We start from the raw sequence: 13,359 nt of genomic DNA, 5'->3' as shown, positions 1-13,359 counted from the left end.
AATTTTTATAACCTTTTATTAATAACCTAACATCAATAAAAATGCTGAAGTCTTTAACCACATATTTGTGGTTATATTATTCATTAGAGTTAGACATTAATGAGAAACAAAGTATGGCATTAATAGCTTCATTTTTCTTGAAATTACTCTCTTTATTTAAATCATTAACTTCTAATCTAAAGTATATTTTAGTTGTTCTTTAGTTATTTTATGAGATCTCAATATTTTACTTTCTCCAATGAACATTCATATTGCCTGAAGATCATATAGTTTGAATTCATTGCAGTAGAATTGTTAGGAATAACAAAACCTATACAACAAATTAGACTGTTTAATTATAGTTTATCCACTTTAACACATTGTGGCCAAGGTCAAACAGGTAAAATTTTCTAGATGTTCCTGACATGATTTTTTTTAATTTGTAATCCATATTTATTTGGCATCATATATATTGTGTAGTATATTGGTTAAATTATATCAATTTTTAAGTTATTTAGGTTATTTTATCAATTTTTAGGTTCTTGCATGTGCACTATGTGACATTCAATATAATAAAGCCACTCCAAAATAAAATAGATTCAAGTAGGAATCCAGTTAATGGAAATGGCTTAAAGAGATAAGTTTGTTGAGATAGAAAAACTGATTAACCGAGTTAATTAACTATGTTAATGCGATTTCGGAAATAATAACATATTAATTAACTACTACTATTGAGATAAATACTAACATATTAATCAACTGCTATTTCGAAATTTTCACATTACAGAAATTGAGATGTTTTTAATAATCCGATTCATCAGGCCTTTTAAGGTGTATGAAATTTCGTTTCGAAATTCGCTGTAGTTTTTGAGATATACTTAATTTTGTTTACTGAAAACTCCTTCTAAAAAAAGAGCCAATCAAACAGGGACCGTATATTAACAAGGAACTTTTATCTCAGCTTGTTAATAGCAAAATAACTTTTTTTTTCTGGATTTTATTCATAAAAATTCCGGAAGAATAAATATTGATTCAAATTTATTCTTAATATGAGTAAAAGTTTTCGATAGATATGTCAATGTTTGTTTTTTTATTTAAATATTGAAGTATTACTATTATTTTTACAATCAATTCATCATTCAGCCTTTTTAGTTGATCCCACCATAAGAAATTGATTGCCATCTTAATTTTTATGATGAATGAAATAAATTGTTTAATTCATTTTTTTTAAATTGCTGATGGCTGAGATGTGAATATGATAAAAACATTTTATGCCAATGAAATAATCTATGTTTATTAAAAGGAAGGAATTTTATTTTCAAGTGGAAACGGTTTTTAATCCAATATAAGATTTATTAAGTTTCAAAGCAGCATTTTATTATAATAAAAATATTACACGTCTGATTTTCACATAGTGCTAAATGCTTTAATTGTTCCATGATTTAAGCAAATGTTAAATATTTAAAAGATTTATCTGATAACACTATAACCATTGTGAAAGTTAATTAGCAGATGAAATTCCACTTATCTAATTATGCAACTGCCTGAAGGTAATGGTGATGAAACAATATTTGAAATGAATATTTTTTTACTTGTCCATTTACTGATTAAACGAAACAAAAAGCTGTAATTTTCAAATAATTTTTTTTAGTGAATTTTCACATTTCAGGTAATTCTGAGTTTGAAGAAAAAACATATTTGAATGACATCCATCTATCCTCTGTGAGCACGCTTACTCAAAAATGAAACATAGAAAGATAAAAAATTTTATATGGTTTCTACATCAAAATCAATTTGAATGAAATTTTAAATGAAATCATCTAAAAGAAGTTATCTCACTACCTAAAACTGTGCAAACATAAATAATAATAATAAAATTTTGTATAAGCTCAATCGTCAGACTTTAAAATCCCAGTTCTATTAGATGTTCTTTATCGAATTTTTGATTTAATCATTCGAAGAGATAAGGTATACTGATTGAAAGCAATAAACGAAGAAGCATAACTGAAGTCTAGCTTATAGAAAAATTTAGTAGAATTTAAAATCGTGAGTTCGATGAAAATTCTTGATAATAATTCTTGACATATTGCTTTAAAGGTTTTTTTTTTTTTTTTTTTTTTTTTTTTTTTTTTTACATGTTGATATTTGGAGATTGGTATGTTATCTGTAAACTCCGTGGTTAAGCAAAAATCAGTCATTGAAATTTTATGAAAGAAAATTAGTACTATAAAGAACTATTGTAAAAATGACAGAGTGATGGATATTCTTGCTGTTATGTAACGACTGATGCAATCAAAACAAACAAATAAAAACGAACTGAACCAAACACTTTATCATGCTACAATTTTTCGAATGAGAAATTCGAAACCATGTTTTTTCAAAAAAGTAATTGCAAAGAGAGGAATATTTCAAAATTCTAAGGGAATCACCCAAAAAAACTAAAAATATTTATGAATGAGTGCTTACTATTAAGCCACTGAGTATATAAATAATAATTGCTAATTAATTTTCTTACTTTAGCTTTAATTAATTTACAAAATGGTGCTGAATTCTTTAGATCTTTGTTTCATTTAATTGCTAAGGATTAAGTATAGTATGTTTAAAGTATAGCATCTGATAAAATAAGGTAATCGCAAATTATCATTAACCACCAAAACAAATTTAAATTTAATCACTGGGTTCTCTTCACCCTGTCGCATTCTGTTGATTACCGCTAACTCCAGCAATTCCTCAGATTTATAAATAATAGATTTTCATTTGATACTGTCAACATGATAGATCAAAATATGCATATTTATTGAAAAATTAACCATGGATTATTCGAGATAAATTTATTCCTTTATCATCATATTCCCCATTTCTTAATGAAAACAGTCGGGATTATCATTTTTTCCCCTCAGCATTACACTTTTCCTTTTCTAGATGCCAGTTTTCTTTCACATAGATGTAAAACAGCATCAAATCTTTATTAATAACTAGCCGCCTTTGGCGACCAGCCGGTTCGCCAGTATTACCTCTCTCTACAATTTTCAATTAAATATTTTAAGTAACTGGTCTCTTAACAGATTCTCAAATAAAACATTTTTAATCTTCAAATTTTGATAGTCCTACCAAACTTATACTGTTGTTTAGATCGTTTCGTTCAATTTACTATATATATTTTCCTAATTTTTTGTCATTTCCGATAAAACTTCAACTTTAATTTAAAGTGGAAATGCTGAAATTGCAATTAATATAAAGATATTTTTTAATAAAACCAAGCGTTTTATTTTATTTATAATTATTGTTATTTATTTATTATTATTATTATTGAATATGAGTATTGCAAACAGAATCGCTCGGTATTTAAGTCTTATGTGAACTACAAAATATTTTTCATAATTTATGTAATATCTCAAACAATAATTGAACAAAAATTTCTCAGATTCAGCATAAAATTCAGTTTTTAGTTTTGCTTTTTTGTTCCGGCCTATAAATATATTTCAAAAATTATGAAATCTAAATTTAATGCAGTAAGGTATCATATTCTGAGAAATATTCTGGACACACCAAATTTTAAATAAATGAATGAATGTTTCTATTTTCCACGATCAAGTAAGACTTATTTATGAAGTTTTGAATGTTAAAAATTTAGAAAAACTCAACATTTTCATAATCTTAGGCCAATTAATCTTGAGAAACCTGCGCAATGATTGGCGTATTTTCTTTGAAACGATCGATGAAAAATCTAAAATTATCCTTTTTTTATTGAATAGTGATATATAAATTTTCATAAATCAGTCAGTTTAAGTGACTGATTTAGTTGATTGGAAAATAACTCTTTTTATTTAAAATATTAGTGTTTCAAGAACATTTTGTTATTCGTGATTTCCACAGCAGCAGCTTTATGTAAAATCAAAAATTCGTTATTTATTAGAGCATTTATGGAATCAAGTTACATAAAATATAATCATTTTCCATTTAGACCATTTTAGCAGATCTGTGTCTTACTAAAGGTTTACAAATTAGCTGTGTGGCCCTGATTTGAATGGATATCCTGTTCATATTAAACAAAACTTGCCTTAAAATAAAACTGATTTATTGGATTAATAATATAGAGAGTGTAAAAGATCATAAAATAATTTTTCTTGAATTTATTTTTAAAAAAATAATATTTCATATTTGTTTCATTTCCTACAGACACGTGCCGAAAATTATATTTTTGCAGATTTCATTTCCAAAAAGATTCATTTTTAGTTGAAGCTTTAATCAATGTGATGGCAACACTTTGAAAAAAGCTAATTTTTCCCCATGAATGCGAAACGTGCTCGTGCAGCTTAAATTTTATTTTTATTTTGTACAAAAAAAATTGTTGAAAAATATAGTTAAAATATTTATTTAAAAATTCATTAAAAATAGAAATTTAATTTTAAGGTTAAAACATTGGTATCATTTAAAAGATAAATTTTTTATCTTTAACTTCATGCAAAGATCTTTTTTGTGCGGTAATATTTTCGGAAGTTATAGCAGAAGCACGCCAAAATTTCGCTTATTTTTTAAATAAATAAAATTCTAATTAAAAATTCGAAAAAATAACCCCCAGGTGCACATTCCGGGCCTCCAAGGTATACACGTGTCAAATTTGGTAGCTGTAGGTTGAATGGTCTGGCCTGTAGAGCGCCAACACACACACACACACATACACACACACATTGAGCTTTATTATAAGTACAGATTACTTTCATTCGTGGAAGATAATATATGTGTAGATCATACGGCAATTCTTTAAAATTATAGGGGTTTTTTTATCACACAATACGAGATTAAAAAAATAAATATTATTGGAATGACGGGACGCTACCATGTGCTTAGATATATCACTTCCTATCGTATAATAAATTAGCCCAAATACATAAAAATATAGGCTTTTATTACATTGAAAACTTGTTTTTAGTTACCACTTCATGAAAATTGTTAAGAATTATTGAGAACATCTTTTTGTTTCTCAAGATAAAGTCCCTAAACGAAAATTTAATCTTACTCGCAGCTATTATATCTTTCAGACCCCTCCTCCCCCAAAAAGTACATATCTTTACTACTCACGTTAGGGAAAGGGAAATATACAGAAAATGTGGATAACGTAGAGAACGGAAAATTTTAATGAGGAAAGTCTTGATTTCTCCCGTTTGCGGTAAAGTGTTGCTTATCTTTCTCATTAGTGTCTTTCAGAAAGGACATGCATTTTTAGCTCCCCAAGGCTCCAACGGTGTGCACTGTGGTCACCGTTCCTATTTATTCCTTGTTCTCAATTACCTTTTCTGTTTTACAGAATTCATTTCCCTTGAAACAATATGAAACTGAATATGGAGTCTGCTTAACCACATGTGGAAATAATGCATTCATTTTTAAAACATGAAATGCATTTTTGAGAGAGTGAAAGATTTAGCGCACTACAGGACAGACTGGTTGCTCTAGAAGTAGAACTTTCGAATTTGGCACAGACATATTTCAGAGGGTGGAAATATGCATTTTGGAGCGATTTTTTTTTTTTTTTGGTGTTTTTAATTAATTAAGATTTAAGCGTTATTTCTGCATTTCCTAGCGAGAACTCTAGAAAGTATTATTACACAAAACTGAATTTTACATTATTAAAAAATTTTAAGAAATTGCCTTTTTAATGATACCAATTTAATTTAACCATTTTTTTTTTATATTTTTCCACTTTAAAAAGGGTTTTTACATTATTTTCAACTAAAAATTTCTTTGTTGCTCTGAAATTCAAACTGATTTAACTTTTCCAACAAATATTAATTCGTGGATGTTTTCTTCCAATGTCGCAAGCTAAGGAGGAAAGATTCTTTTATTATCTTCATAGTCCATATGCTGAATGATTGAATGAAGTTTCAATTCCACTAAAGACAACCTACAATTAGACGATGGATTGCCGAACAGTTGCGCTCTCAAGTACAAGTCTGTTGAAATAATAGGATTTGGTGTTGAAATTTAGATTCTTTGTAATTCTTGCCAAAAAAATTCTTTAAAATTGTATAATGGGATATGCATTTATCAAAACATCTCCGTCCACAAATCCTTTTGATCGCGATATTAACTCAAAGACAGCCGACGAAAAAAATTTTCTTTTCAAAAATACCTATGGTGTCTTTTGGCGTCTTTAGTTCACCATACGATTAACTTTCGCAATCACATTAAACAAGGTTTTTGATTAGTCCTTGGAAGTTAAGTCTCTACTTGCAACAACAGTGTTTTTCACACTGACAAATAAAATTTGGTTGATGCCAAGAAAATTATGTGAATAGAAATATCGAAACAAAAACGCCGTGGACAATTCATCTGGAGTTTTATTGGTTTCATTTTTTTTAATTCTAAACATGTGACAATTTCATGTATTTAATATTTTATAAAAAATTGCAACAAAAACATTGGGCAGGAAAGTATTTTCATCCTGAACAATGCAGGATGTATCACCTAGCAGACAATAATTCTGTAGTTAGAAAGTGTAAACAGATTTAAATTTCTGTGACAGTAAAAACAAAGGCGGTGTTAGAAGGGGGCAAGGGAGATTGCCCCATGTCGGCAACCGTCAACGAGAGATTGAGAGTTTCGTCGGCAAAAATCTTCACCACTTCATTATGCTGTTCATTCTGCACATTCTCGAATATAATAATTTAAAAACTACCTTAAAGTTAATATGAAGTAAACAGTCGAAATATTCAAGTAACGAATAACGCAGTTTGATTATTTTTGGCAAAATAATCGCTAGGGTGGCAAGTCAATAAGATGCCGCATTTTGTGAAGAATTTTTCAATAAGCTTATTCCTTATATTTCAATAAACTTATAATCTGCATTACTTTCGGCAGTATATCCGACAAGGTGAAAAAAAAAAATATCGCATTCTACCGACAATTTCTAGACGGCCAAGTATGAATTAAATGCGATGGAAGCCGCGCAGATTTTTAGGCATCTGATTTAAATATCGTTCATTCAGTTTATAATTTTTACTATTTTTTTCATTATAACCGATAAGGTGACAGGTGAATGAAATACCGCAATTTGCCAAAAATTTTTTATCAGTCGACTGAGAACTCAATGGAATGAATGCTGACGATGTTAAGTCCAGAGATTTTTAGACATCTGATTTAAATGTCGTTCATTCAGCTTCTAATTTGCGCTACATTTCAATAATCAATAAGCTGACAAATGAATAAGATGTCGCATTTTTGCCGACGGTCTTTCGGATGAGTTGTTATCATTAGTTAGGAGAAAAATTGTTTTCTTCGAGTATTTCGATTACCTGCAAGTGGAATTAGGGAAATATACACTTTTATATTAATACAAATACTTTAGTAAAGGGAAGTTGCCTTCGTTTAAGCTATTGACTTAGTTTTAAATATTGTTAAATCACTACCTTAAGACCAATGAAAACATTAAGAAAGACATTTTAAAATAAAAGAGGTGTTTGCTAGAGTAGTATAAAGGGCAAAAAATGCCAAAATTTTTGTTAATTTCTAATTAATTGAACAGTTAATTAATTTTCGCCTTTTGAAAATTTGGAAGAATTCGGACTAGTTGCTTAGAAGTGGATGCGGAACATGTGTGATTACATACATGCATACATAGCCACAACGATTTATACTTGAGTTAAGATGAATAGAAAGGAAGACAGCCAAGACAGTGAAGAGTATACCTATCTGGCTTTTTATAAGCACTTAATTATTTTCAGGGAAACGGATGACGTTACATCCGACAGGAATGAAAATTGCCATATGAGAAAAAAGAGGAAATTTTACAGTATGTCAAGAACAATATCGATTATCCCCTTCAAAACATAAGTTCGTTATAATTTAAATTCAACACTACTTACCGTCAGTTTCAGTAACAAAAATATTTTGCACATTATTCTTATTTTCGAAAATAGCTTCAGAATTCGTTATAAAAATTATTATTAGATTTTTGATAAGCATTAAGTTAATTTTCATAGATATATTTTGTTCGAGAAATTATTAATTTAAAAAGACATTAAATTTAAATATAAAACCAATTTTCTCAAATACATGTTATTTTATTCCTTCATAAATGATTTGATTTATTTTTGATAAATCCTTTGATTGAAAGCAGCAAAATAAAGCTCAGATTAAAGAATCAATTATCTATTTATATAACACAGGTGAATACTCTTCAAATTATATCTGTTTATTATTGAATTCAGAAGAATTTGGTGCCGTAAGAAAAAATACGATATAATTAAATTAAAGTAAATATTTTATATTGAATATAATCTCTTGATATTTATTTAATCGTTTTTGTTATCAATTTTCTAAAATCTAATATATCAAAGCTTTCAATATAAAATTCAACAGAATTATTTTTAATTCGAAATTTTAAAATTACTATTTTCTATTAATTCAAAAAATGTGAATATCATTAAAACGCTTCGATATACTTTTTTGGTTTATCGGCAATATAAAATTTTCTCTGCGGTCATCCTTCAGACAAGAATTAAAAACTATTTTATTGTTATGATTCAACAGTGCATACCTATGTTTAAACAGTGATTGTTAAAATTCAATATTTGTTGTTAACAATACTTGAAATTATTATTGATGATATAACAATGCAATTATAATCTAACAATACACTATTATTTGCTTGTTCGCATTCAAGTGTGGTGAGCTTGAATTTGTTTGCGATTTCATCAAGTGAATTTAAGTCATTGAAACTGCGGAGATTGTTATTATTCCTTGTGCTTTTATCCATTTTTTGCCGAATCTGTTTTAAATATTCTGCCTAGAATTTTTCAATTGCCTTCACTTCATTCAATACGCAATTTACCTCATCATCATGGGAAACTCGAGCATAAAAAACAGGAAAAAGACTGACGTTTCTGTGCAGACAGATTATCAACAGAATCAAGCAACCAAACATGCTTCAACTTTGACTGATATTTACGGCTCTGGCGAAACTGGAGTATATGTGTTTGATGTTAATTCTGCACAGTTGGATTTTGAAGATATAAAGACTAAATGTATTCGACCTGGTAATAATCCTTCCTTGGACAATTTTGTTGCGTCCCCAATTGAATTAAAAGGAAATAATCCATTCTTGGACAATTTTGATGATTTTGCAGATGTGAAAAAAGAAACAAATCCTTTCAAAACTGATATTTACTCGAATGAGAAAACATTGCTTTTATACCAGGAAGTCGATGAACCTCCAGAAATAGATCCATCCTGGTTTGAAGTAGACGAACCTGAGTTAATGGAAATATTTGGAAACTCCAAAAATATCTTCAGTGTTCTTGACAATCCTTCGGAAAACGATTTTGCTACAAATCCATTTTTGGCAAGAAATCCTTTCGAACTAACAAATAAAAACCCGTTCAAAGAATCAATCATCGCAAATGATAATCTCTTTTCTGGTATTTCAAATGAAGAGAAAAAAATGTCTGAACTTAACACTTGTTCATGTCCAAAGCAAGATAACCTTATATTAGTGGCATCACGTCCCAACCATTATTTGAAACGAAAGGTGAACAAAGTTACGTCTTGGTTGAAGTCAAGAAATATGGTTACCAATTCACCATGTTATTTGAAATTAAAGTAGTTATATTATTGTCGGACAATAGTGAACATTTACTTTTACAGGTGTTTTTATGCATATATACAATCTGACAATAATGAATATTGAAATAATTATAACAATTTTTAAAAAAATAGCAAAAGTTATTGAATTACTTATGAGCTAACTATTCAAGAACTGGGAGAAACATTTTACATCATCACTAGTCCTTCAATAGCTGAGAGGGAACACATAAATGATTCTCTGTCCTGTTCTACCAATATTCTAAAAACGCCATGTAAATCATCTTGGGAACAACTTTTTCGAGAAATATACGAACACTTAGTTTCTTCAAAGATTTCTGAATTTATATAGTATCTGACAAAGGCTGAAAAGAAAGAACTTATGGATTTAAAAGCACAAGCTCAACAACCTGCTAAGAATCTCCTTGTCCTAATGGACACGAGTAATCATTGTATATATTGTACATATTGTATATATTATTTTTTGTGTGTGTGTGTTTGTTGTTTTATATTTCACCGGCGGACTCTTATTTATTATTAAAACTGTGACTTTTATATAATGGATATGTGCTATGTGTATTTAATATGCATGGCATGATAGCAGTAAATTGCAACTGTTATTACTTGATTTGAAAACTTTCCCGACTATGACTAATACCTCACTGAGGTTTACCCTGATTATGACTTCGGACATCAGCAAATTTCTGAGAATCAAGACTGCTATCACATTAGTGTCATCTTTATGGCTACAGACATTCTTTCGCTTTATTTCCTAGCGATTGCTGCAAACTTACCATTTCGCTTATGCCTTCTCGGTGACTCGTGATTTCTATCTTGTTTCCTCATCTCAGCGGTTCAAACCTTACCAATCATTCTGCTATTTCGATGGTTCCACAGTTTCCATCTCGCACAGTTTGAAAACGTACCATCTCGTTCTATCAAAAGGTGGTTCCAGATTTAGAATCTCGCTTTGTCATCTCGGTCTTGCAAGACTTTCCTAAACGCTCTGTCACCTCGGTGGTTCCTGATTCGTCATCTTAGTCTTTCATCTCGACGGCTCCAGGCATGTTCTGTCATCATGGCTCCTCTATTACCATCCCGACGACTCCAAAAAGAACTTGCTTCCTCATGATTTTATAGAATAAAGACTTTTTATGCAATAGTCAAAATTTCCAATAGCCCTGTCATGATCCTTCACACAAATAAAATTTTCGGCTTCAATTTTATGTCTCATTATTTATTGAAATGTTTATTGAATTAATTATATAATTTCTATTCTGTATTTTATAAAATATAATTGAATAAAGTTCCAGTTATTATATAATTAAAATATCTTGTATTGTATAAGTATCCACCCATAACTTGTACTGTATAAGAATATCTTATATTGTAAAAGTATATAAATATGAACATTTCATTCTCTTTCTCAGACCATTAAGTAATCAATATTTTAAAATGTTTCTTGGGAAATTGCAGCTACAGTTAAATTCGTACATTTGAAAGAAGCAAAGATGTTGCTTTATTAAAAATCAGCGGTTTAAAACAAAAATGTAAGAATTTTGATTGCTAACAGAAATGCTCTTAGCAAGTAGGAAATATAATGACAATCATGAAGCAGAGCTTTAATAAATTTTTATTGACACCCTATCTAATGATATTCATTTCGGCCTTATTTCCTTACTTGCCGTCTTTGACTATAAGTCGGTTCGCTAGTATAAATATTGGCTAAAATTTCCAACTAAATATTTTATGTAACTTGTTCTCTTAATAAATTTTTCTGCAAAAGGTTTTTAAGCTTCAGATTTTGATAGTTATATAATTCAGTCATACTATTATGTAGGCCTTAAACACTTCTGTTCATTGTACTACTTATATCTCTCTCATTTTCTGTCAGCGCCCATAAATTTCTACTTTAAATTAAAGTGGAAATGTTAAATTGCAATTAATATAAAAACATCTTTTACTGAAATCAACTAAAACTTTTTTTAATATGAAAATTGAAAGCAGAAATGTTCGGCATTGAAGGTGTATATGCACTACAGAATAATTTTCATATTTTATATAATATCTTAAAGAATTATTCAACAAAAGAATCTCTTATTCATCGTAAATTTTAGTTTTACTTTCAAAATATTTAAATGATATAAATAAAAATATTTTATTTTATTTCAGTCAATAAATGTACTTATGAAAAAATTATTAGTTTATCAGAAAAAGTTTACATTTTACACATTCCTTTGGTCCTAAGGAGTCATAGTCTGCAAAATACTTTTGACACTTCAACTTTTAAATAAATAAATAAACGTTTCTACCTTCTGCGATCAAATCTGCCCCATTTATGAAGTTTTTTTTATATATCAATTTTAGAACAATCTACCTTTTTATAATCATAGGCCAATCGCTGTCTAAAAACCTTGGCGTATCTTCTTTGAGACGGTCGCTGAAGTGGTCTAAAAACGCCAATTTTGATAGAAAAGTGATTTTCAAAATTAGTCAGTTTTAGTAATTGATTTAGTTGATTGGATTTCAACAATTTTTATTTAAAATATTTTTGTCTCAAGAATATTTGGTTAAATGTGATTCAAAGGACAGAGTACCTATGTAAAAATTTTAAATTTTTAAATCATCAGATCATTTATTGACTCAAGTTACATAAAATATAATTATTTAGTTCATTTAGACCATTTTGTTAGCAGATGTATGCCCAAAATTAGTTGATGGGCGCTGATTAGAGTATTATCATATATATATATTAAACTATGTTTCTTTAAATTAAACTATTTTACTCAATTGAAATACAGATATTGTCAAAAGTCATAGAAAGCTCGTGCAAATTAAATTTTATTTTATGGTAAATAAATTGTTGAAAAATATGGTTAAAATATTTATTTAAAAATTCGTTAAAAATAGAAATTAAAAATTGTAGGTAAAAACATTGGTATCATTAAAAAGATGATTTTTTTGGACTTCAATTTGATGTAAAAATCATTTTTGTGCTATAATATTTTCGGAACTTATAGCTGGAAAACGCTGAAATTTCGCTTAATTTTTAATTAATTAAAATTCTAATTAGAAATTCAAAAAAATTGCTCCGAGGTGCATATTTTCGGCCTCCAAGGTATATACATGACAAATTTCATAGCTGTAGGTCGAACGGTCTGGCCTATAGAGCGCTAACACACACACACATACACATTGAGCTTTATTGTAACTATAGAATATGCATATAATAAGGTGATAGAGTTGTTTTCCCTAATTCAAAATTCAATGAATAATAATTTCTAAGATTCATTTTTTGAGAGGAATATTAGCTTGCAATAGCTTCGAGGGAAAAAAAGTATTTAACCATAAGACCACGTGCCTAAAAATGAAGATAGGCGAGTTCATATTTAAGATCTAATTGTTTTTTAATACAATGCATTGCTTCTTTACTATCTCTTATACATAATACAGAAAAAGTATAGTGAAGGTCAAAAAATTCAAACTCAAGATTTTGATGAATCTCCACGTTTTAGATCTCCCTGTATTCAAAAAAACATTTTTTGGATAATGACAATAACAAAGATAACTCAAAAATGTTTTCAGCTAGACGGATGAAATTTGGTTTACGGTCTTTACATCAAATGTGTAGATTTCTGTCAAATTTTGAGCAAAATCTGCTCGGGGGAAGTACGTCTGTCCGGCTGCTCGAATGTAAGTTAACACGATAATTACAAAGCGAAGGGAGGAAGATCGTCAAAATTCGGTACACAAATTCAACATCTATAATATAAATTTCTATCAATTTTTAATCTAAATACA

The sequence above is a fragment of the Argiope bruennichi genome, chromosome 1 (assembly GCF_947563725.1).
Source record: "Argiope bruennichi chromosome 1, qqArgBrue1.1, whole genome shotgun sequence".
Taxonomy (NCBI): Eukaryota; Metazoa; Arthropoda; class Arachnida; order Araneae; family Araneidae; genus Argiope; species Argiope bruennichi.
Note: the sequence above shows the minus strand (reverse complement) of the source record.